Raw genomic sequence first — 12,551 nt, forward strand, 5'->3', positions numbered from 1 at the left:
TAAGCTTGTCTCTCTTAATCTGCAATTGAAACATTACTATTTTGGTGGTCAAATATATAGTCATGAACATATGATGATTGAGGAGTTAGAGAAATAATTGAATTAGCAGAAGAGTTGTTTATTTTATTAACAAGAATTTTATTTGTTTGCGCTCTTGTGATTTATTTGAAGAGAGCCACTAATATGCCTTTTGATTAATGGTAATGATGCTCTTGGATGATCACAAGAATGAGTACAAATAAAACATTCAACTAAGTCTGGGTTTTCAGATGCTCTTGCTTTTGTTGATGCATTCTTTGACAAAACTTTTTCAAGATCTCTGCAGGAAACCAGTTATTCCAGTTGGGTTATTGTCCACCCTCACTAGACTTAAAAGAATATATAGCAAGAGTGAGAATTGGATAACACTTCTTGATTGGTTAGACAAAGATGAGAAAATGATCAATGTTTATGCACCATTTGGGAGTGAGGTAGTATTAAGTGAAGATGGTTGACTAAGATACAGGGCCAACGTTAGTGGGTTACGGATAGCATACAAGTTTTTTGGGATTTTAGTTCAAAATGTGCACACATGACTTAATAAAAAGTAATACATATTTATTGAATATCCTTTAAATTCATCAAATTTGTTTTATATTTTTTTTATAGAATGAATTTGAGATAATCTTACATTATGACTATTTCTAATAATTTTTTAATTCCTAAAATTTTATCACAACTTCCATATCTCTCGTATCAAGATTACTGAACAAAAAATATTTAATTTTTCTATTCTTCCAAAATAATACACAATACCTTTATCATTATTAAATTTATTATATGGGTAATTTACTTAAAAAATCAAATAGAGTTTAAAATGATCAGATTGTTCTATATCAGAAAGGACAATATTTTTGTCTTTCCAAATTTTATGTAAACCATTTTTTTAATATTAGTTTTAATAAAAAAAAAAGTATTAAATTAGTTTTTTACGTTAGGGCGTAATTCTGTTTTGGTCTTTAAGGTTTAAAATGTCTTATTTGAATTCAAAAAAGTTTTATTTAGCTTCAATATAGTCTCACCATGAGATCAAAATTAAATAATTAACGGAATATCCTACGTGGCAGCAGTACAAGAATAAGGTCGATAATATGGAGAACAAGTACAAGTTACAGGGGCACAAAATCAACAGTGGATGCATTAATACATTTATTTATCATTTTTCTTACAATTTAAATGAAATATTTTCTATAGAACTAAAGAGAATGATAAATAAATGTTTGATGCATGGAGTACTTGTTCTTAAGATTATCGACCTTGTTCTTGTACTATTGTTATGTAGGACTACATTGAAGCTAAATAAAACTTTTTTGGATTCAAATAAGACACTTTAAACTTTAAGGACCAAAACAGGATTACGCCCAAAATGTAGGAGACTAATTTAGTACTTTACCCTATATATAAAACCTTAAGAGAGACATCGATATATGCTTAAATAGACAATGTGATGGACAATGTGATACACAGTGTGATTATGAATATATTGGTCAGAAAGAAGCTTACCAAATAACTCCCAAAACCATATTCGTGCTGGTCTTCCTTCAAGCATATACTGCTCAAATTCTGACAGATACCCACTCACAGAATCATCATTTATTGGAAGTTCAAATTGGTACACAATATCCTACAATATGATTGTGTACTCTCTAAAAGTCATATAGAAAGTATGGGTCTCTAGATATTATCATTCTATAAATGCACTAACAATTAACAAGAGCCTTATCAAGCTTAAATTAGTATTCGTGAAGTCTAGCGACATAGTACACCTAACAGCCTAAAAGTAAGGGATGATGTGTTTGTGTAATGACATCTTCTACTACCTCCTTATAGTAACAACATATTGACTCATCTATAAAATCAATATCCAACCATGTACATGATTTTAGACTAGTGATTTATTTCATCTTTCTATTTATTTAACATGCACTAACTATACGTGTTACAATCGAACACAACAACAACAACAAACAACAACAACAACAAAGCTTTGTTCCACTAAATGGAGTCAGCTACATGAATTAAATAACATTATTGTGTTCTGTCATGTATCATGTTAACAGATAGACCGTTTACATGTAGATCTCGTTTGACCACCTCATGGATGGTTTTCTTAGGTCTTCCTCTGCCTTTCGCCTCTTGTCCATATCTTCCATCTCATCCACCTTCCTGATTGGATGTTCTATCGGTCTTCTTCTCACATGTTCAAACTACCTGAGACGCGATTCAACTATCTTTTCCATAATAGGTGCTACTCCAACTCTCTCCCTTATATCTTTGTTCCTTATTTTATCCAATCGCGTATGATCATTCATCCATCTCAACATCTTCATCTCTGCCACACTCAGCTTATGCTCGTGCTCCCCTTTAGCCGCCCAACACTCCGTACCATAAAGTATAGCCGATCTTATAGCGGTGCGATAGAATTTACCTTTAATTTTAAAAGCATTTTTTTGTCGCATATAAAACCAGATGCACTCCGCCATTTTGACCAACCTGTTTGGATCCTATGATTTACATCATGTTCAATCTCTCCATTATCCTGTATGATGCACCCAATATACTTAGAACTTTTAACTTTTCGTAAGATGTTTTCTCCAATCTTCACCTCTATATTAGGGTTTTCCCTTCTCAGACCGAACTTACATTCCATATATTCCGTCTTGCTACGGTTTATGCGTAGACCATACATTTCTAGAGCTTCTCTCCATAACTCCAACTTCTCTTCCCTTGACTCTCCCATAAGGACGATATCATCGGTAAAAAGCATGCACCATGGCACAGGCTCTTGGATGTGCTCTGTGAGTACTTTCAAGACTAACGTGAAAATGTATGGACTTAAGGATGATCCCTGGTGTAATCCTATACCAATAGGAAATTCCTCTGTCACACCACCTTGAGTCTTCACACTAGTTGTGGCCCCATCATACATGTCTTTAATTGCATGAATATATACGATCCTTACTCTCTTCTTTTTTAAAACCTTCCATAAGACCTCCCTTGGTACTCTATCATACGCTTTTTCCAAATCAATAAACACCATATGTAGATCCCTTTTATTACTACGATACCTCTCCATCATCCTTCTTAATAAGTATATCGCTTCAGTGGTAGATCTGTCTGGCATAAATCCAAATTGGTTCTCTGTTACTTGTGTCTCTTTTCTCAACTTCCGTTCTATCACCCTTTCCCATAACTTCATGGTGTGACTCATAAGCTTGATCCCTCTATAGTTTGCGCAACTTTGTATATCTCCCTTATTCTTGTAGATAGGTACCAATGTGCTCTTTCTCCATTTCATCAGACATCTTCTTTGACCTTAAAATCTCATTAAAAAGTTTGGTTAACTAGTTGATACCTTTTCCTCCTAATTACAATCAAACACAACTGTACAAAATTCTACCTAGCATTAAAAGTTCACAATATCATCACATTTATCATAGTCAAAGCACTAAAAAAAATTTTAAAATTACTAACCTCTTTATTTATATTGTCTGCCACATAAACAATCTCATTTAGTTGGTATTGTTGATCCGAGTAATTCATTGCAATTTTTTAATGTGCGATGCACCCCACTAAACTCTCCAGTTGTCTCAGAAATATAACTCGTTGTCTATGGTTTGAGTTTTCTTCGTTGAAATGACCCAGTAGAAACGCTGTCATCCTCCTGGTTTTATATCTTACCCGCATCCATGAATAAATCGTTGGCATTTCTTGTGTTTTAGCCAAGTTCAATGTAAATAATGGGAATAGCCCATATTTTACATGTTTCACTTAAAACCACAATCTATGCTCTTGCGCATCCACGGATTGTCGCTCTCGACCATGATTTTTTATTACCACATAAATCGTGGTCTCTCCTAATTTGAACAAAGAACAATTTGATCAATTTTTTATGCTATTGGCTAGGGGGTTTATCTTCAACTTAATTAATTTGTACATCTTATTTTTTAATGCATAAAATATTATTTTAGTTTTTAATATTTGGATCAAATTCTAATTTAGTTCTTAATGTTTCACACGTATTATTTTTTCTTAAAATTTTTTAAAGAAATCCAGTGTTGTTTTGCTGGTAAATTTGATACGGATAATTATTAGAATGAGTGACGTAGACGTTAACAATGTTATTAATTAAGTTATATCTTCTTATTTTTATATATTAGAGAAATATAACCAAAACTTTCTTATAATATAACAATTCCTCTTCTCTTAAAAATACTCAAATCTTAGCAATTAATCATCAATGTTCTATAATCAAAGGGAAAGCTTTTACATGGTGATCGTTGGTAGATCGATTTTACTTATATATTAAAATAAAATGTTATTGACTCTTCAATATGTTAATTATTTGTATCAAAGCGTGAGATAATATTAAATCTTTTAAATATTTTTTAGACTAAAATATGATGTTTAAAATGTTAAAAATTAAACTAGAATTTGACTCAAATTCAAAAATATTATTTTCACATCCATTTGAGAAATGACAAAATTAAAAATTGAGGTGAGTGTTATAAATACACTAATTATAGCAATTCTTATCTCTATATTAAAATAGTCAATTTTTTTCTTTTCTACAAATCTGTTAGGAACTAACCATGCTTTGAACTTATCAATAGTTCCTTTAACTTTCAATTTTTTTTTTTTAAAAAATTCATTTAAAACCGATAGCCTTTGAAACTCACTCATTTCCATGCATTGTTCTTTATTAGTTGAGTCCATTTTATCATGTATTGCTTTCTTCTAAAAAGCTGAATCTCGAGACTTTATTACTTCTTCATAGCTCTCAAAATTGCCTTCCATTGGAAGGCATTGGATGCAATACTATCTATTGAGTATTGACTCTCTTATCCTTTTTACAAAGAACATAAAAAAATTTGGTCCATACATCTTATTTTCCTACTCTTACTTTTTTTAGATTCCAAACTTTCTATTGTATTTTCAATCGAATTATTTTTTACATTATCTTTTACTTTTAACTGAATTTTATTTTTGGATTTTAGAGTTAGATTAAATCTATTTTAAAAAAAATATATCTCTTAATTCAATTATTGTATTAACAAAATATAATTCATTATATTTAATAACTACAAATTTATAACGAAAAAATACCTTCGCCAATGAGTTATAACTCAAATGGCATAGTCTCCTCATACTCAATTAAAAGATTGTGGATTCGAGTCTTATATCTTTGGTAAAAAAAAAAAAAACGAAAAAATACTTTTTTTTCTTTTTTTGTCATTTTTTTCTCAAGCAAGCAGACCTTTCATGTGGAGCCGAAATTTAATATTTCAATTTTCAACAACCAGTTATGGAAGGGTATTAAGCCTCTCATTAATGAAGGGAACACTAGAAATCACACTATATAGTATATACTATATACCTATAAAGCAAATAATTAATGTATATTGCCGTCAACCACGAGTTGTATGTGAAAAAATAATGAAGACTTGGTAGAAATATTGTTGTTTAGACAAGTGGACTAGAGAAAGGAAAAAGAAAAGTAGAAATTCACAAAAATAGATGTGTTCCATTTTGGTTCATACAAAAAATGGGACAGAAAACATCTAAAAATTAGTGTGTATCTATTTAAGCGTAAGCGGCAACAGAGTTAGACACGGTGAGTAAATTTGTTATTTGCAAAAAAAAAAAAAAATGGTAGCTTTTGGTAAATTTCTAAAATACGAAGAGTGAATTAGAAACATTAGAATGATTTAAATTTTTTATTTTAAAAATTATGAATTTTCTGTGGGCGGTTTTAATTTTAAAAAATATAAAAAAAACGAAATTATCTATAAACATGCGTATTGTTAATTAGACACGTGAATTAGAGAAAGGAAAAAAAAAAGATACATTCACATAAAAAGAATAAATTATTATTTTTATTCACAAAAATTTAAAATGTTAACAAAATTAATTTACAAAACAATAAAATTGAAGTTGTATTTATGAAAGATGAATTCTGTACAATAAAATTATCTAAACCCTAAAAAACTATCTAAAACTCCAAATTATCCTTTTTAACCTAACCTAACCGCCTTAATCCCTAATCCTTTACCACCACTAAAATTCTTTCTCTTCAACTCTTATCTACATCTATCGCAACCGCCAATGCCACCATTACTATAACCATCACTATTGTCGCTTCCTTCTCTTTATCACCATCACCATCCTCTCCTTTTCTTCGTCTAGAAGACAAAAGCTCGCCGATGAAATTAGATCTAATGTGGTTGGGTATACCATGGCATAAAATCCTCACTGCTATAGCTGATTTTGCTCGGAAGAACTTCATCAACTGTTGGGAATAAGTAGTATGACCACAATTCAATCAATCACGTGTCAAATAATTTGTTATTGTTATTATATTAAAATGTTAATATAATAACGTCCTTGATTAAATTTAGAGATTTATCATTGTGATAGTGATCACAATATTGAGAGATAAATATTTTATAATTTAATCTAAATTGTTCTTGGTCATAGGATTATTAAAAAGGACATTAATAATCCGGAAAGATCAATATATATATATATATATATATAATGGTCTTCATTGGATGAAGATTAATAGATCTCATTTATTAAATTATATATATAGATGGTGCATATAGAGATATAACCATTGAACTGACTCACTTTGAGAATTCCTAATGGTTATAATTACCGTATATTTGTCAATAGGATATTCTCAAGATGAACACAGTAATAGAGTTTCCTTTGACCTGCGACTGTCATAGTAATTAACAATGTATTTATTATACTTTGATTCCGGACACCTAATACCCTAGGGTGCTAGTTGAATGGATATTGGGTATGATTTAAATACTTGTAGAATTAATGATTAGTCAATAAGGAATCCGTCAACTCTCGGTAAAGAGTTTGAGCTCTATGATTATAATGACTGAGATGAATAAAACCTTGGCCAAGGGGATTGAATGAATGAAGAAATGAGTTTCTTAGGTCATTCACAGTTCATTATAATAATGGTAACAAGTTAGAGTTTGACAATTAAACCATACTCTAAGGGTTAACCAAGAGCTGGAAAGATGGAAGGAATTATACTTTGTTCTTCTGAGGTTCTTAGTAAAAATATATTACTTCATACTATCGGGTCGTTGAGGAGTGTTGTTAGACGCCAACCTTGATTAGTAAATTTAGTATGACTAATTTACTACCCGCTTAGTATTGAACCTATGGGGTCACACACTAACGAGTGTTCTAATCTTTGCTGTAGAATTATTTAATTATTAATTTGATTTGATCAAATAAATAATTATATTAATTCAAATGGAATATTATTATATTTTTTGCTAGCACCAAGAATATAATAATAGTATAATAATTGAGAATATTATATGAGATTTGAGAATAATTAGTTATTCTATTTCTAAACTTGAATTCTAAATTTGGATGAGATCCTAACTGATTCTGTTTCAAATTGAGTTATGATATGATTCATAAATTTGAAAGATTCAAGTTTAAAATAACAAGATATGATTTAAATTTGAATTGAGAATCAAATTTAAAATCAGTAACAAATCTCATACTATATATATGTATGCCAAGAGTAGAGGAATGTAAAAAGAGACGAGAATAAAACACAAGGGTTTTATTCCTTTACCTCTACACACATAAATGTATGTGAGCCTGATTCTTGGAGAAGAATTTAATGGCGTGCAAAGAGTTGCAAGAGGTTTCTCAATTTAGATCAGATGTCCATTGGTCAAGGAGTTGACAGCAAAGGTTGGTCTCGGTGTGGATACGTATAGCGCCTTCGTACCATCGAAGGAGAAAAAATATTTTTACTAGCGTACTCAGGTATTTAGATCTGATCTACTATATACTGTATATTATTGGAATAAAGTTTAAGCACAAAATAGATCTTTAAGGATTACTTTATTTTCTTCCGCTGCGTGTTATGAACACATGGTAATCCTTCATCAACAAAAGTGAAGAAGTACCTCTAAAAACTCTTAAAAATATTAAAGTGTTCAAGATACTTGAGCCCTAACTATAAGAAGAAGAGATAGTTTGAGATTAAAGGAGAGCTTTCAGAGGCTATTGAGATGCTTTGGACAGGTCCGACAGTGGTATAGTTGATGCCATTGAGAAATTGGTCGATGCGGGATGGGAGGTGGATAAGGAGGAACTGGCGTTGATGAGGGCTCCCACCCCAATCTCTCTTTCACCGTCGTCCTCTACTCCTTCCGTTATGACAATCCTTTCCTCTCCAACTCTACCCTCCTCCTCCCTCGTATAGCTCTCTACTACAATTTCTTGTCGTTGGAGTCAGCTATGGCCTTGTTTACATCACTGCCGGCCACCATTGTCAGTCCCTCATCATCTGCAATCCTTCTCTCCGTCCCTATTCATTCTCTTACAACCCTGTCACTACCACTCTCTCTACACTGCCACTATTATCGTCTCTTTTGATCCTCTCAATCAAGATTATAAGGATTGTTAGATTCTCTTGCAATCAATGATGAAAATTATCAAATCAAAATAAGCTTTTTAACATTTAGGTCTTTAAGTGTGTTAGTCTTTGATAATTTTATGGAATTAATTGCACTATTTGTAATATTTGTAGTAGGGATAGAGAGGAGGATAAGGAGTGAGGAGAATTAAAATTAGAAAAAGAGTAATTTATAATTTTTAAGTAGTTTTTTTAAGATTTGGATAATTTTGTCGTATGTAACCTATCTTTCATAGGTATAATATCAATTTCATTTTTTTGTGGATAAATTTGTTAACATTAAAAACTTTTATAAGTAAAAATAACCATTTAATTCAAAAAAGATATATCACATCTTGGTTCATATAAGATATGGGCAAAAAAAATCTAAAAATATATTTTTATTTATTTAAGCGCAGGCCAATATATATATATATAGAACAAATTTGTGATTTACAAAAAAATGGTAGTTTTTGGTAAATTTCTAAAATATGAGGAGTGAATTGAAAATATAAAAAATAATGTAAAAATAATTTATTTATTTTTTAATCTTCAGAAATATAAATTTGCTATCTAAGATTTTAATTTTTCTTATTTTAAAAACAAATTTTTCAAAGACAAATTTCGTAACTTTTTTATTTCAATTTTTTGGGATAATAGATTCACCGGAGCTGAATTGTTTTTTTTTAATGAAAAGTTAAAAAATACAAAATAGGAGGGCAATCTCATTTTTTTTAGAGAAAAAAGAGGAAGAGGGGAAAACTTACAAGAAAAGAAAAGAATTCCTAAAAAAAAAATTGTACATTATGAGTAATGTTAGATTTAGTTACCAAAAAGACTTTTCCTTCTCCATTTCTTATCCGGTCTTTCTCCATTATTCCTTTGTGAACTTCTTTCCACTGTAAGAAAAATATATATAAGGGTGATCATAAGTTCATAACAACATAACAAATCATATACATTACTCATCATCATTACTACCATGGCTGATGAATCTAAGAACCTTCACATAGTTATGTTTCCATTCCTTGCATTTGGTCACATTCTTCCATTCTACGAGCTTGCAAAACTCATAGCTCAAAAGGGTCACAAAATTTCATTCATTTCCACACCTAGAAACATCAAACGCCTCCCTAAACCGCCACTAAATTTACAACCTTTTTTAGAACTTATAGAACTTCCTTTGCCCCAAGTAGAAAATCTCCCTCAAAATGCAGAATCAACTATGGATATTCCACACCACATGGTACCATATCTCAAGAAGGCTTTTGATGGTCTTGAAGAACCTTTGAGTAAGTTTCTAGAGAGTTGCACACCTCATTGGATCATATATGACTTTGCACCTTATTGGCTACCACCAATTTCCTCTAAGCTTGGCATCTCATGCATAAATCTATGTATTTTTACTGCATTTGTTCAGATTACCACTTTAAATGCCCTTCTAAATCCGAATTCTGCTGAAAAAGAAGTAGCCAAAGGTGTATATGAGTTTCTTACCCTGCAGAATGAGTCAGGGGTTACAGATGCATTTCGAATTCAAGAATCCATTCGAGGTGCTGCTGCGATTTTTATAAGAAGTTGCATGGAGGTTGAAGGTGAGTCTATAAGATATCTTGAAAATCTTTGCAAGAAACCAGTTATTCCAATTGGGTTGTTGCCACCACCTTTACCACAAAATAGTAATCAAGACAATAACAAAGATGAAAATTGGAACACAATTCTTAAGTGGTTAGATGAACAAGAAAAAGAGTCAGTGATTTATGTAGCATTTGGAAGTGAAGTAACACTAAGTGATGAAGAGTTCATTGAGATAAATATGGGATTGCATCTATCTGGTTGTCCATTTTTTTGGGTTCTCAAGAATAAAAAAAATATCCCTAATGAGTCAAATAATAACAAACTTGGAATTATATGGAATGGTTGGGCACCACAGTTAAAAATATTAGCACATAAGTCTATTGGAGGGTTTTTGAGTCATTGTGGTTGGAGTTCCATAATAGAGTCTCTTGAATTTGGTTGTCCACTTATTTTATTGCCCTTCCAAGGTGAGCAAGAGTTGAATTCTATGGTTGTGGAAGGAATGAAAGTAGGGGTAAAAGTGGAAAGAAATGAAGGTGATGGAAAATTCACAAGATATTCCATAGCCAAGGCATTGAGAACTATGATGTTCCAAGAGGAAGGAAAGAGTTGTAAAAGGCATGCAGAGGAGAAGAAGAACAAGATATTTGGGAGCATGGAGATTCAGCAAAAATACATTGATGACTTTGTTGATTATATGCAAATTCATAGACCTATTAAGAATAATTAATTAAATAAAGATCAGCTCTCATTAAGAGATTTTTCTATGCATGTTATCCTTCTGTTTGTGTCATAAAGCATTAGCTATTAAGGTGTGAATTATGTCATGCTTTATTTTTAAGATATAAGGTTTATGTGGAGTTCTAAAATAAGCAAAGTGTATGTATTCTTTTTTTTAACAATGTATGCCAATTTCATATTCTACTCAAATAAAATATTGCGAATATAGTTGATTTTATTGAAATAATACTTGAATATTAGATTAGAATTTAATACTTAAAATATTTGCTTAACATCGATAAATAAATAATACTCTTTTATCATATAAGATACATAGTAGATACACAGTAAATACACAACCCCTTTTTTCTAATTTCTTCTATTTTTAACCATTTTAATCTTTCCTAGCAAGCAGTATAAGTGGAATCCAATGTGATTTAGTTAGTATTTTATTTATTATTAAAATATAACTATTAAAATAATATGTCAAGTTAAGTAGCAGGGATATAAATAATATAAACAAAATAATTTTTTTAATATTAAAAAAAATATTTTCACTTTCTTAAATTTTCTTTTAATAATATGATATAAACCACATGTCTCTTATTAGTAGTAAAAATTGGTGAGGAAAGAAACAATTTTCTAATAAAAAGTAGATAGATAGAGTTGGTTAGCTTAGATTATGTTAAGATTCTAGAATAAATAATAAAAAGAGTTAAACTAGTTATCTCTTTTTATCAATTGTTCAAAATTTAATTAGACAATAAATATAAGTAAGGTTACATGATTAATAAAATTTATTATTTTTAATTAATATTTAACTAATTTTAAATACTAAAACTAAACATTACAAAAAATGAAGTTTATAACGCCAATTTTAATTGTAATAATGATGACGATTTGGACCCTCGTATAACAAAAGACATCGTTATAAAAAATGTCATAAATTTAAGCGTTATTGCGGAAATTGCGAAAGTAAAGTAGTATTAAGTGATGATGAGTTGATTGATATTAAATTAAGTTGGATTGATCTAGTAATTAGCTTCCATTTAAGTAAGTGTCAGTGATTCGAATCTCATTTTGTGCATATAATTATTAGCCACCGACAAATTTTTAAATGGAGTTGAATACCGCAATGAATTAATTTTTGACTTGCTGAATCAAGAAGTACCATAAAAAACAAAAAAAACATGGTAAAAACTCAAGTGAAGCCGACTTCACGTGAAGTTGATATTTGAGAGCCGTTTGATAAAAATTTAGTCAAATCATTCAAATCATCTAACGGTTTTCAAGTATCAATTTCACGTGAAGTCGACTGCGAGTTTCCACCAAAAAACATTATACAACTAAATTGCAGTCTCCAACATCCAAAACTATTATAAACAGGATCTGAAATTTAATTAGAAAGAATATTCAAAATTTAAATTTAACAAAAAAAAATCATTCAATAGAAAGGTCAAACAATCTAATTGTTGAGATGTACAACAGCAGTCAAACTAAGAACAAGTGAACAACATCTCTCACAACAGCTCATTGAACACCGTAGATCTTCATCCAACAGTGTTTAGATATTGCTGAACCACGAGGAATGTAGTTTGGAATGTGAGGGAGAGAGAAACTAATAAACTATTTTTTGCTTTTTCTTTAGTGGTCGACTACTCCGTAAGTTAGACTTGGTTGACAATCTGCTATACTTAAATTGACCAGTGACTATTAAGCAATAGATTTTCTAGAGTTATTATCAATTGTATAATATTGATTTTCAAAA

The 12,551-nt window shown here is 30.4% G+C and overlaps 1 pseudogene; it reads left to right on the forward strand.

Moving 5' to 3' along the window:
* The first annotated feature begins 9,446 nt into the window (after positions 1-9,446).
* LOC110271326 (putative UDP-rhamnose:rhamnosyltransferase 1 pseudogene) lies at positions 9,447-10,998 on the forward strand (annotated as a pseudogene).
* Positions 10,999-12,551: the final 1,553 nt, after the last annotated feature.

The sequence above is a fragment of the Arachis ipaensis genome, chromosome B4 (assembly GCF_059453495.1).
Source record: "Arachis ipaensis isolate K30076 ecotype BB chromosome B4, ASM5945349v1, whole genome shotgun sequence".
Lineage (NCBI taxonomy): Eukaryota > Viridiplantae > Streptophyta > Magnoliopsida > Fabales > Fabaceae > Arachis > Arachis ipaensis.